The sequence below is a fragment of the Heterocephalus glaber genome, unplaced genomic scaffold, assembly GCF_053883595.1.
Source record: "Heterocephalus glaber isolate CG9 unplaced genomic scaffold, H.glaber_assembly_v1.0 deba00001613, whole genome shotgun sequence".
NCBI classification, from domain to species: Eukaryota; Metazoa; Chordata; class Mammalia; order Rodentia; family Bathyergidae; genus Heterocephalus; species Heterocephalus glaber.
Window position 1 is genome coordinate 10,519,093 of NW_028258384.1, and position 13,727 is coordinate 10,532,819.

The 13,727-nt window shown below is 34.7% G+C and overlaps 1 protein-coding gene across 9 annotated transcripts in view; it reads right to left on the bottom strand.

The window, feature by feature from the left end:
* Positions 1–309: 309 nt before the first annotated feature.
* Positions 310–13,727, bottom strand: part of Rps6ka6 (ribosomal protein S6 kinase A6) — a 238,506-nt gene continuing 225,088 nt past the window's right edge. For 8 of the 9 annotated variants that reach the window (XR_015445581.1, XM_087196622.1, XM_087196629.1 and 5 more), the window contains one exon: positions 311–9,914. The gene's annotated coding sequence lies outside the window, so the exon portion shown is untranslated. Of the gene's footprint in view, positions 9,915–13,727 lie in introns of all 9 variants that reach the window. The other variant, XM_087196632.1, reaches the window with a different exon arrangement.

Here is a 13,727-nt window from a genome sequence, read left to right on the forward strand (position 1 = left end):
TGCCACAGAAATATAAAGGATTTCTAGGGAATAGTTTTGAAAAGCCATGTGATTTAAGACTGGAAACATGGAAGAAATAGATACATTTCTGGACACATATAACCTATGAAAATTGAACCAAGAAGACAGAATATTTGAATAGATGAATAACAAATAATGTAATTACATCAGTGATAAAAAAAATCCAACAATGAAGACAAGACCAGGAAAATATCACCTTATTTAAGAATTTTACAAAGTTTAAAAAATAATGCCAATTTTCAAACCATTGCAAATAATTAAAAGGGAGAATATATGTACAATTGTGAAACATTACTTGACATCAAACCCAGAATATACAAAAATTAGACCCTAGTGAACATTGATGGAGAAATTTTCACCAAAATATTACCAAAGAGAATAGCATATAAAATATTATATATCATGAACAACGTTTACTGATCAGTGGGTACAAATATCTGAAAATGCACAAATTCAAGTATGTAAAACATCACACGCCCATAATAAAAGATTAACACAATTTGATCATCTAAATAGATGCAGGAAATAACATTCAATACAAATCAACATTTCTTTATAATATAAATCAACATTACATGAAGTATAAAGAAATATATATCAACACAGTAAATTCTACTTAGGAAAGGTTCACAGGCTATATCGTATTCAATTGGGAAATTCAGAAATAATGGAAAAAAGTCACAAGTATGCATTTTTTCCACTCATACTCAATGTAGCATTGGAATTTTAGCCAAAGGGATTAATTATGTGTTTACAAAAAGGTCATCTGAATAGAAAAAAAGTCATGTCAAATTGTCTGTTTGTTTGTTTTAAATTATTTTATTGGTACTTTGTAAGTAACAACACAATTACATTTCTCATTGGGAATTGTACCTTTACATAATGCATCTTGGCTCTTATTTTTTCCCCATTCCTAGCCCTCCCTTCACACCCTCCACCTTTCCTTATTTACAAAGACTTTATTTCCATTTTTTCCATTTCTCATCAGTTTTCCTTTCCCTTCTATCCTTTCCCCCGCCCCTCCCACTACCCCTACCCCTTTGGACCTTTTCTTCCTATTTTACATTATCAATTATTCATTCTAATCATTGGTACATTTTAGGTATACAATATAATGACATTCATCATTGGAAATTTGTACCTTTACATAGTCTCTCTTGGTTCTTATTTTTCACCCTTCCCCAGCCCTCCCTTCAACCCCTCCACTCCTCCATATTTACAAAGATTTTGTTCCTATTTTTCCATTTTCTCATATTAATCCCATTCCCTTCTATCCTTTCCCCTAGCCCTCCCACTTCCTTCCCCTTTGCCCCTTTTCTTCCTATTTCACTTTACCTATTATACATTTAGTCCTTATTTACACTTTCAATTTCTCAAACCAGAGAAACTATTCAGTATTTATACATGTGTATCCTATTTATTTCACTTAAGAGTATCACCTCAATGTGCATCCACTTAGGTATAAATGTCTCTAATTTCTCACTTTTTATGGCTGAGTAGCACTCCATTTTATAAAAAAAACCACATTTTCTTTATCCAGTCTCGAGTTGATGGGCATTTGGGCTGTTTCCAAGTTTTAGCTAGTACAAACTGTGCTGCTATGAACATGGGTGCACATATATCACTGTGGTATGATTCTTTTAATTCTTTGGGGAAGATCCCCAGCAGTGGAATAGCAGAGTCAAATGGGACTTCCAGTCCTAGTTCTTTGAGGTATCTCCATACTGATTTCCACAGTGGTTGCACCAGTCTACACTCCCACCAGCAGTGGAGCAGGGTTCCTCTTTCCTCACAGCCCCACCAGCATTTCATGTTGGTGGATTTCATGATAGTAGCCATTCTTTCTGGAGTGAAGTGGAATCTCAGGGTTGTTATCATTTGCATCTCTCAAATGACCAGTGATGTTGAACATTTTTTCATGTATTTATTTGCTATTTCTGCTTCTTTGTCTGAGAAGTGTCTGTTCATTTCAGATGCCCATTTTTGGATTGGGTCTTTAAATTTGGGAGGTCTGATCTTTCTAAGTTCTTTATAGATTCGAGATAGTAGACCTTTGTCTGAGGAAGAGCAGGTGAAGATTTTTTCCCATATTGTGGGTTGTCTCTTCACACTGCTGGTGTTTTCTCTTGCTGTGCAGAAGCCTTTCAATAAGAAGAGATCCCACTTGTTGATTGTTTGTGCTAGTTCATGGGCAACTGAGGTTTTGTTCATAAAATCTTTGCCTACACCAATGTCTTCAAGGGTTCTACCTAACCTCTGTTCCAACTGGTTCAGAGTTTCTATTTTAATATTTAGATCTTTAATACATCTTAATATTAGTTTAGTGCATGGTGAGAGATACAGGTCTAGTTTTAATCTTTGGCAAGTTGAAGCCCAGTTTTTTCAGCACCATTTATTAAAGAGGCTATCTTTCCTCCAGTGAGGGTGTTTGGCTCCTTTGTCAAAGAAGAGATGGCTAAGTGTGTCTGGCATTGTTTCTGCATCTTCTAATCTGTTCCACTGGTCCTCAGGTCTGTTTCTTTTCCAGTACCATGCTGTTTTTATCCCAGTAGCTTTGTACTGTAGTTGCAGGTTGGGGATTGTGATACCCCCTGCCATGTCTCTGTTACCTACAATTGCTTTTGCTATTCTGGGTCTCTTCTTGCTCCAAATGAATTTTTGGATTGTTTTCTCAAGGTCCATGAAGTATGCTGCTGGCATCTCAATTGGAATTGCATTAAATCTATATAGCAGTTTTGGAAGTATGGCCATTTTCACTATGTTGATTCTTCCTACCCAGGAGCAGTTGATGTCTGTCCATTTTCTGATATCATCTTCAATCTCTCTTTTCAGAGTGCCATAGTTTTCAGAGAAGAGGTTTTTGATTTCTTTCATTAGGTTGATTTCTAGGTATTTCATTTTTTTGGATGCTATTGTGAAACGAATTATTTGCCCTATTTCTCTCTCAGTGAGTCTGTCTTTGGTGTAGAGGAAAGCTATTGATTTTTGTGTGTTGACCTTGTAACCAGCCACTTGACTGAATTTGGTTATTAAGTCTAGAAAACTTTTGGGGGAGTTCTTGGGATCTTCTAAATAGAGTATCATGTCATCTGCAAATAATGACAATTTGACTTCTTCATTTCCTATCTTTATTCTTTTTATTTCTTTCTCTTGTCTAATTGCCAGGGCTAATGTTTCCAGAACTATATTGAACAAGAGTGGTGATAGTGAACATCCTTGTCTTGTTCCTGATTTTAGCGTGAAGAATTTCAGTTTTTGACCATTTAGTGTGATATTGGCTGTTGGTTTTTCTTAGATGGCTTCCACCAGTTTGAGGTAGAGACAATCTATTCCAATTTTTTGTAGGGTTTTTATCATAAATGCATGTTGGATTTTGTCAAATGCTTTTTCTGCATCTATGGAGATAATCATGGTTTTTGTCCTTGACTCTATTGATATAGTGTATTACATTGATTGATTTGTATATATTGAATCATCCCTGCATCCCTGGGGTGAATCTCACTTGATCAGGGTGTATGATCTTCTTGATGATCTTTTGAATTCTGTTTGCCATTATCTTATTAAGAATTTTTGCATCTATGTTCATTAGTGAGATTGGCCTATAGTTCTCTTTTTCAGTTGGGTCTTTCTCTGCTTTGGGGATCAAGGTGATGCTTGCTTCCAGGAATGAATTTGAGAGATGCAAATGAAAACAACACTGAGATTCCACCTCACTCCAGAAAGAATGGCTATCATGAAATCAACCAATAACAAATGCTGGCATGGCTGTGGGGAAAGAGGAACCCTGCTCCACTGCAGGTGGGAGTGTAGACTGGTGCAACCACTATGGAAATCAGTATGAAGATACCTCAAAGAACTACAGCTAGTGGCCCCATTTGACCCAGCTATTCCTCTGCTGGGTATCTTCCCCAAAGAATTAAAAGAATCATTACACAGTGATATATTCACCCATGTTGATAGCAGCAGAATTTGTAATAGCTAAAACTTGGAAGCACCCCAAATGTCCCTCAACTGGAGCCTGAATAAATTAAATATGGGTTTTTTAAAAATAAAATGGAGTACTACTCAGCCATAAAAAATGAGAAATTAGAGACATCTGTAGTTAAATGGATAAACATTAAGGCGATACTCTAAAGTTATACAAATAGGTCACACATATGTAAATACCAAATAGTTTCTCTAGTGTGAGAAACTGAAAGTGTAAATAAGGACTAAAAGATATAATCGATAATGTATCTTCTATTTTGCTCTTTATTTGTGTTAATATATTGTGATTTTCTTATAAAAAAGCATACAATATTTAACCTTATATGTCTGACTTATTTCATTTATGTTCTCAAGTTGCATCCATTTACCTTTAAATGGCATTTTATCTTCTCTTATGGAAAAGTAGTAGGCCATTGTGTATAAATACATTTTTCTTCTTCATTGATCTATTAATGGACATACACACAGTTTCAAAGACCTACCTATTAGAAATTATGCTGCTATAAACATGGATATGTGCATATCCTTGTAATATGATGATTTTAACTGTTGGGAAGATTCCTAGAAGGGGGACAACTGGGTTAAATGAAATTTCTATTTTGACATTGTTGAGAAACTTCCTCCCTTATTTCCACAGTGGTTATACTAGTTTACATTCCTCACAACAATGTAGAAGAGTGCCTTTGCCTCCACATCCACACCAGGATTTCTTAGTATTACAATTTTTAATGATAGCCAGTCTTCCTGGGTTAAGTTAGGATCTCAGGGTAGTTTTAATTTGCATTTCTCTAATGGTCAGCAATATTGAACATCTTTTTGTGCATTTATTGGCCATTTGTACTTTTTTTGGAACTGTCTGTTCATTGAGGTTGCTTTTTTTTTTTTTTTTCGGTACTGGTGATCGAACTCAGGTCCTTGATATTGCACAGCATGGGGTGAAACCACTGAGCTAAATCTCCAGCCCAGGTTGCTGATTTTTCGATTGGTTCTTTTATTTTGGGGAGTATAAATTTTTATTCTAAATATTTTTACTGTCAGAGAATAGCTGGAAAATATTTTTTTCCATTCTACAGGTTGTCTCTTCACTCTGTTAGTTGTTTAATTTGATGTGGAGAAGTTTTTTTTAAATTTTATATGTTCACATTTGTTGATTCTCAGTATTATTTGTTTTGCCATTGGGATTCTGTTCAATAAGTCCTTATCTACATCTATGTCTTCAGTAGTTGTACCTATTTTATCTTATTGCAGCATAAGTGTTTGTCTTTTAATATGTAGACATTTGATTCACTTGGATTTTAATTTAGTACATTGTGAGACATGGGTATAGACTCAATCTTTTGCATATGTACATCCAATTTTCCCAGCACCATTTATTAAAGAAGATATCTCTCCTCCAGTGAGGGCTTCTGGTCCCTTTCCCAAAGATCAAATAGCTATATACCTGGGGGTTTTTCTGCTTCTTTTATTCTGTTCCATTGATCCTCATGCCTCTTTTTGTGCCAGTACAGTGTTGCTTTAATTACCATAGCTTTGTAGTATAATTTCAAGTCAGGAATTGTGATGCCACCTGCTTTGCTTTTGTTACCCAGGATTGCTTTTGCTATTACATGTCTCTTTTGGTGCCATATGACACTTAGGATTGTTTTCTTTAGATCTGTGAGAAATGGCATTATTATTTTGATTGGCATGTTATTAAATGTGTACATAAGTTTTGTAAGTATAGCTATTTTAATTTATTGGTTCTGGCTTACCAAAAACAAGATATCTTTCCATTTTCCAATTTCCTTTTTATTTCCTTTTTCTAAACAATGGTTTTGTCATTGTAGAAGTCTTTCACCTCCTTGGTTGGGGTTACATCTAAATATTTAATAATTTTATTTTATTGTGAATTGTATTGTTATCCTAATTTCTTTTGCAATGAATTATTTTATAGGAATAATATTTATTTTTGTGTCTATTTTGTATTCTGCTACATTAATTTGGTATTTAATTCTAGGAGTCTTTTAGTGGAGTTTTTCTGTCTTGCAAGTAAAGGATGATGCCATCTGCAAATACTGCTACTTGACATGGGCATTTCCTGTACATATCCATTTTATTTCTTTCTCTTTCCTGATTGCTGTGGTAATGTTTCCAGACTGTATTGAAAAAGGTTGGGGATAATGGACCTCCTTGTCTTGTTCCTGATATTAGAGGGATGGCTATCACCTTCCACCTAATTAATGTGACATTGGCAGTTGGTTGGTCATGAATGGCTTTTATCAGAGTGAGGTTGCTCCATACCTATATTTTCAATGTTTTTATCATGAATGAATAATGGGTTGTCAAAGGCTTTTTCTGCATCTATTGAGATGATCGTGTGATTTTTGTTCTTGGTTCTATGATGAAATACATTTATAGATTTGAATATGTTGAATCATCCTTGCATTACTAGGATGAAACCTATTTGATCATGGTGTATGATCCTTTTGATGATCTTTTACATTTTGTTTGCCAGTGTCTTGTTAATGATTTTGCACTGATGTTCAATAGGGAAATTCACCTATATCTCTCTTTTTGGTTAGAACTTTGTCTGATTTTGCAATCAGCATAATGTTAGCTTCTGAGAATGACTTTGGAAGTAATTCTTCCCTCTCAATTTCATTAAAGAGTTGGATGAGCATTGGTGTTACATTTTCCCTGAAGTTCTTATAGAAGTCTTTTGTGAATCCATCTGGTCCTGGGCTTTTTTCAGTTGGTAATAGTTTATTACTGCTTTAATTTTATTTCTTATTGGGTTGTTCAATATTTTAAACTGTTTTTGGTTCAGTTTAGCTAATTCATATGTATTTAAAAATCCATTTCTTTTGGGTTCTCCAATTTTCCTCATATACATTTATGCAGTAATTGTTAATATTTTTCTGGATTCCACATTGTTTTGATTTCAGCCTTTTTATTTCTAACTGATTTCTATCTTTCCTTTACTATTTTTTGTAAGATTGGCTAAAGGTTTGTCTAATTTGTTTATTCCTTCAAAGAACCAGCTCTTCAATTCATTGATTCTTTGTATTTTATTTAGTCCCCATTTCATTGATTTTTGCTCTGATTTTAATAATTTCCTTCCTTTTACAAATTCTAGATTTATCTTATTCTTGTTTTTCTGAGACTTTGAGTTACATAATTAGGTTATGGGGGGTGTTCCTCCCATTTTTCTGATGTGGGCATTGACAGGTATAATTATCCCTATTGGAAGTGCTTTTGTAATGTGTCATAAGTTGTGGTATTGTTCTGATTTTTTTTAATTATAGAAGATATCACGTTTCTTTAGTCTCCCCTGCAGTCCATTGTTTATTCAATAGTGTGTTGTTTAATTTCCATACATTCGCATAGTTTTGTGGTTTTGTTTGTTATTGATTTCTAATTTTATTTACTTTTATCTGACAATATGAATGGTAAAATTTTGATTCATTTGCTTTTGGTTCAACATGCTTTATTAGCTAGTATGTGTTCTACTTGGAATAAAGTACACCAGTGCATCTAAAAAGAATGTATATTCTGGTGTTGTTCAGTCAAACACTGTATGTCTCTATTATGTCCATTTTTCAAATGTGTGGCGAAGCTGATATTTCTTTGTTGAAATTTTGTTCACTTGATCTGTTTATTTGTGATAATGGGGAATTTAGGTCACCCATTATAAATGCACTTACCTTTATCTGATCTTCCATGTCTATTAGTGTTTGTTTTATGAATTTGATGCATTGTGGTTTGGTGCATATATGTTTATAATTTTTATCTCTTCCCATTGAATCATTACATTAACCAATAGAGAATGACTTTCTTTGCCTCTTTTGATTATATTTGGCTTGAAGTCCACTTTTTCTGAAAAATAAAGTCTTCCAGGTCTTCCAGGGCAGGGGATTTAGATAAGTGGCACAGTGCCTGCCTGGCAAGTGCAAGGTACTGAGTTTGATCCCCAGTGCCAGAAAAAAAAAAAGATCACTGCTTTTCCTTGTTTTGGGTATGGAATAATGTTTTTCATTTTAGTCTATGAATTTTTGTGTTAAAAGTGTTTCTTATATAAACATCTCATTGAATTTTGTTTTTCAATCCATTATACTAATTTGCGACTTTGATTGGCAAGTGGAATCTGTTTACTTTAATAGTTATAATTGGTAGATACTGTTTTATTCCTGTGAGTGTATTATTTTCCAATTGCTGTTTTGCTTTCATTCCTTCTACCTAATTTCTAGACTTACCTGATGCATTCCTTTTATGGGGCCATTTAGCATTCTTAGCCTTATTTTGTCCTTCTAGTAAATCCTCGAGAATTTTTTGGAGTGTTGATTTTGTGGTCATGAACTTTTTAGCTTGTCTTTATCATTGAAATATCTTATTTCTTCATCAATTTTGAAAAATAATTTTGAAGGATATAAAAGCATGGGTTAGAAGTTGTTTTCTTTTAGAGCTTTAAACATTTCATCCCATGATCTTCTTGCCTGTAAAGTTTATGGTGGGGAGTCAGTTGTAATTGTGATAAGTTTTCCTTTATATGTATTTCATTGCTTTTCTCTAGCAGCATTTAATATTCTGTTCTAGTGTTGGATTTTGGGTACTTTACTATGTGGCATGAAGTGTTTTCTTCTGATCATGGCTGTTTGGGATTTTATAAGCTTCATTTTTCTGTACATTAAATTTTTTTCTACATCTAGAATATTTTCTGCCATTACTTTTCTAAGCAGGTTTTTATGCCCCTTTTCCCATCTTCTGATTTTTCATTAATTCTAGTTTCTCACATTAGTCTTTTTTGAGACATCTAGCACCTATTAGATTCTTTATGTCCTCCTGTTTTTAAGCTATCTCTCATTAACTAATCATTGACTAAAAGCCTGTCCTCTAGATTTGACACTCTGTCTTCATGTTGGTTTCTTCTGCTACCCATACCATCAATTGTATTTTTAATCTCTTGGATCATTTGAAATTTTTTTATAAACTCCCATTCTCTTCTAATCTGAGCATTCATGGCTTGCATCTCTTTCTTTAGCTCCACTATATTTTATTAGTGTCTTCTCCAGTCTGACTCATCATTTATTTCCTTAGAGTCAATATCTGGTTAGTTATATCTTCTTTAAATTTACAAAGCACCTTAATGTGGGGAGACTCTGGCTGGAGGAGTGATTGAAATGATTGTTGAGATGAAGTGATCCCCTGTGGTGATGGACCAGGCTTCCTGGAATGCATGGTTAATGATTCAAGCAGATATGCAAGGATCCAGTGAAGTAGACACAACCATAGGTCCTTAGATATAGTTGCTCCAAACACTGCTTTCCCTTCCTGATGGCTTGTTTAGATTAGGTAAATATGCACTTTAGACCACCCTGTCCTTCCCCTGTTCCCTATTTGAACTACTGTACAGATTTCTTTCCTTTGTCCTTTTTCCTTGCTTTCTGGTTCTATAAATAAAAAACCATAGAAGCTTCAGAATGGGGCTGGTTTTTTCCTGAGACTCACACCGAGGGCTTATGGGCAAACAACAGTCCCTCTGGGCTTTTGGAGTAAAAACTGGACATGGACTCTAACTAATCTCTCATGTTTTGCACCATCATGGTCGAGTACAGTGACAAGTGTGTGAGATCTATTGAAACTCACTATAGGAGGAAACTATGATGTAAAAACTAGGACAGAAAAAGTAAGTAACCTACAGCTACAATTCATTGTAAAGGACTGATCTCTCAAAGCCTGGAAAAGAACAAAGAAAGCTTCTGACTCTGTTGGGAAGAGGACTTGGGTAGCCATGGAATAGCATGCACATCACGGTGAGGGTACAGGTTAAGTCCTTTTAACCCAGAGGTCATTTCACTGTCCAGTTGCTAAGTAAGCAGCTGCAGTTTGTTTTCCTTTCTCTTCTTTTATTTTCATTTCTTCTGCTTTGCCTACAACATGGATCAAACATTAAAGAGGAAAAAATTAAACAACCTTTGCAATGTCTCTTAAAAACATCTGTATATAAAATTTCTGAACCTTACCTTTTTAAACTTCTAATTAAAAATACTTATTTGCCAACAATGTCCTTAGTTCCTGCTGGAGGGTGACCTGTAGGTGGAGGACTGGGAAAATGTGAGCCAAAAATTGAGATTATCTCTAGGTCCTGTAAAAGTCGCTCACCTTGCTCTCTGGCATCTTTGTAGGGTGATTATTTGATCTATTAAATCAAAGGAGGTTCCCCTAAAAAAGCTTTCTCCCTCTTGTTTAGCTCCCTATGAAGCCCCCTTTCACCTCAGACCCCTTAGGGCAGTGGTAGCAAACCTATGACACACATGCCAGAGGGCTGTTTGTATCACTGAAAGCTCTAAAAGATTCACCATCTCTGCCCTAGTGAACAAGAGAGATGGCCAGAGGTTGAGCTCCAAAATTACAATAGGTTATACTACTTGGATGTATCTTAAAAAAAAAAAAGTGAGACTAAACACAACTAAAGTCCAGCCAGCAAATTATGCTAAACTGGACCAAATTTATCAACAAAATAGAACTCCCTTTGGAATTTTTAAAAAGGCTCAAAATTGTAAAGCTTAAAGGAGCATCTCCAATTTCTTCTTTGATATTCTCTCTCTCTCTCTCTCTCTCTCTCTCTCTCTCTCTCTCTCTCTCTCTCTCTCTCTCTCTCTCAGTTAAAAAGCAGTCAGTCATTCAACTTCTTTGTTGGTTTCTGTTTGGCAACGTGGTTGGAATCAATCATAGTTTTGTCTTTGGAGATGTTTTGCTAAAGCCTGGAGACCAACTCTGGGAAAAAGTTAGTCTTGATCATCTTTCTGCCTTTGAAATGGTGAACATTTAGTTCTCATGCTCCAAGGGAATTTTCTTCTCTATGCCTGCTGCACTCCAGGACCAAGTCTCTGGAATAATAAATTTTCCTCTCCCTACAAGCCTTCCTTAGTAAAGCCGACATTCACTTATCTCTGGGTCATATTCTTAAAAACTGGTCTAGATGTAATCCTCAGACTCTCAAAGAATAAATGTAAATGTTTTATTTCAAATTTAACAGCCTTTCTGCCCTTAGGCAGAACTAGAAATTAACTCCTTTCACTTCTTTCTCCCTTCAAGGATGATGTTCTGCAGGGTAGACAGACTGGTTTTCATAGCACAGATAATTTCATGATAGAACAACAACAACAGAAAAACATTTCTAAGGACCCTTTTAAATTCATTAATAGTTTTAAACAGAAACAGGTCTATTCCAATAAGATAAACCATCAGCCGATGTCCCTTATTAAAAGCTGCCTTTGTTTTCACAGGTGTAACAGATTATTTCCTCCTGACTTATTACAAGAGATCTTTGCTAATTGATGACCTATAGGAAAGTTCTGACTGTTCTGTTCATAGATATACATCTAAAAATTGTAAAAAGTTCATTGTAGTTCAATTTGGCCAGTATATCTGAGAGTGTACTCTGGTTTAAAAACAACTGTCTTGCTGGGCATGGTGCCTGTAATCCCAGCACTTGGAAAGCTGAGGCAGGAGGATTGCTGAGAGTTCAAGGTGAGCCTGGGCTACACAGTAAGTTTAAGGCCAGCCTGGACTACATGGCAAGACTTTGTCTCAAAAAAACAAACAAACCAAAAGAAGTGTTTTTGTGCATTTGTCCATCTCTCTGTTCAATCTGTGCTAGAAACCAGTTATAATACCTGCCACTGCTTTGTTTGAACTAAACACTTTCTTCTTCATTTTTTGACTCTTTGAGCTTTCCATGGAAAATTGATTGCATAAATTTTTCATATAAGGTATTGTCGCCAATGCTGTGGTTCACATAATTTAAGAGTGGGCTAAATTAATTCAGTTAACAAATGTAATGATGACTTGAAGGTTAATGACATGCTTCCACCCAGGATGTCAGCCAATCAAAATAATATCAAAAATTGGTTGTACAAATGCAATGCCTATTGTTATTTATATGCAATGGCAAAAGTTTTTCATTGTTCAAATTTAAAAATTTCAGCAAAACATGAATATTGGGCCAAAAATCCTATAATGAGGAAAAAGACTCTTATGAGCTAGAAATAAAAGCACATTGCTTCTCAATTCTGGTGTGGGTGTCTGTACGAGTACCACTCTTGCAAGAGTATAAATTCAAGCCCCACTTTTACTGGCTTTAAAGTCTAATTTAGGTCTTAAAAAGTAAATTAATTTCTAATAATTGGGGGCTCACGGGAGAAATTCTATGCCTGCTTATTACTGGGTCCTGGTGGAGAGGGAGATGATTCCCATCCCATTTTTGGATGGCCCAATCAGCCTAGATGTTCCATCTCCACACAGAAACCACAGAACACCCAAGATAGTCATTCTAAAGACACCAAAACCAACACAGGAGGAAATAAAACAGGCACCTACAGTAACCAAATGACCTTGTGCATGAGCCAAAGTAGAAAATTAGACTATAAATATTGCCTCTTAGTGGTCAGGACAATTTTGGGACTCATATATGTGACTGGGGCATCCTAGATGGAGATTAAATGCCAAGAGGAACAATTCAAGGTGAGAGAGTATTAAGAGACACTCAGTCAAAGGGACCAACAAAACTAAAAAAATAAAATTTGTAGGTCTAAGGTAACTAAAATGGGGGAAAATAAACTCTTCCTGGGACACTACACCAGATGGTCTGCTAGACACATATACCCTTTTCTAAATTTACAACATCCTATTGTTACAAATCTTAACTGACTGATAAATTTACTTTTGGCTTCCAATTTGAGTTGATATAATTGTTCAATCAGTGTGCCTAAAATATTTCTTGTACCTTGCAAATTCTTAGACTACAATTACAGAGTTAAGTTTTCTCTTCTCTGGATACTATAAAAACAAGGTTTACTGACAATCAGCCAAAGTTAGGGAAACTTTAAAATCCAAATGACAGCTACAAGTTTTATTATAGAAAAAAATTTAATAATAAGTGAGATTAAAAATTAATATGGAGAAGGTTATAAGTATGTAGAGATGTTTTGATGTGATAGGATTTTGTATTTTTAGGTTTTTGCCCTACAGAATGAAAGAAAAAAAAAGAGATGAGGATGTAATTTATTTTAAAAAGGTGTATATACATTTACAAACAAGCTGTGCTGTGAGTCTAAATTTTAAAGTTAACTTTATAAAATTAAGACTACATAAGTTTAATAGATACAAAGTGAACAATAAGTTCTGTCTTTTATACAATATTGTTTTCATCTTAAAAATATAAGATGATCAAAATTTGGCATCCCTTTAAATTTGGTCCTGATAGTTAAAGTTTATCTACATCTACTGGCTTTGATTAAATAAGCACTTTGCTATTGGATAAATAAGATACATATGTATATTGGATATTAAGTCTTTTTGTGGTTGTTCACACTGTTTACTAAAATTACTAGAGCATTAAAAATGTCCTTAATTCTCGTCAATATAGTTACACCTTATAAAACCCATTATAGGAGTATAAAATTTGTCTTAAGAGTAGAAACTAGTGCATGCTTGTAATCCCAGCAGTCAGGAAATTGAGGCAGGAAGATCGCTGTGAGTTCTAGGGCAACCTGTGCTACATAGTGAGTTCCAGGCCAATCTGCACTACATAGCAAGACCCTGTCTCAAAACAAAGAGTAAAATCTAAATATAGGTAAAAATTTATATATACCTTTGATAATAATTATTACTAATGTCATGGCATATGGTATATTTGTCTTCCCCAAGTACACAGACCTTCAAAAAAGCCAAGTAAAAAC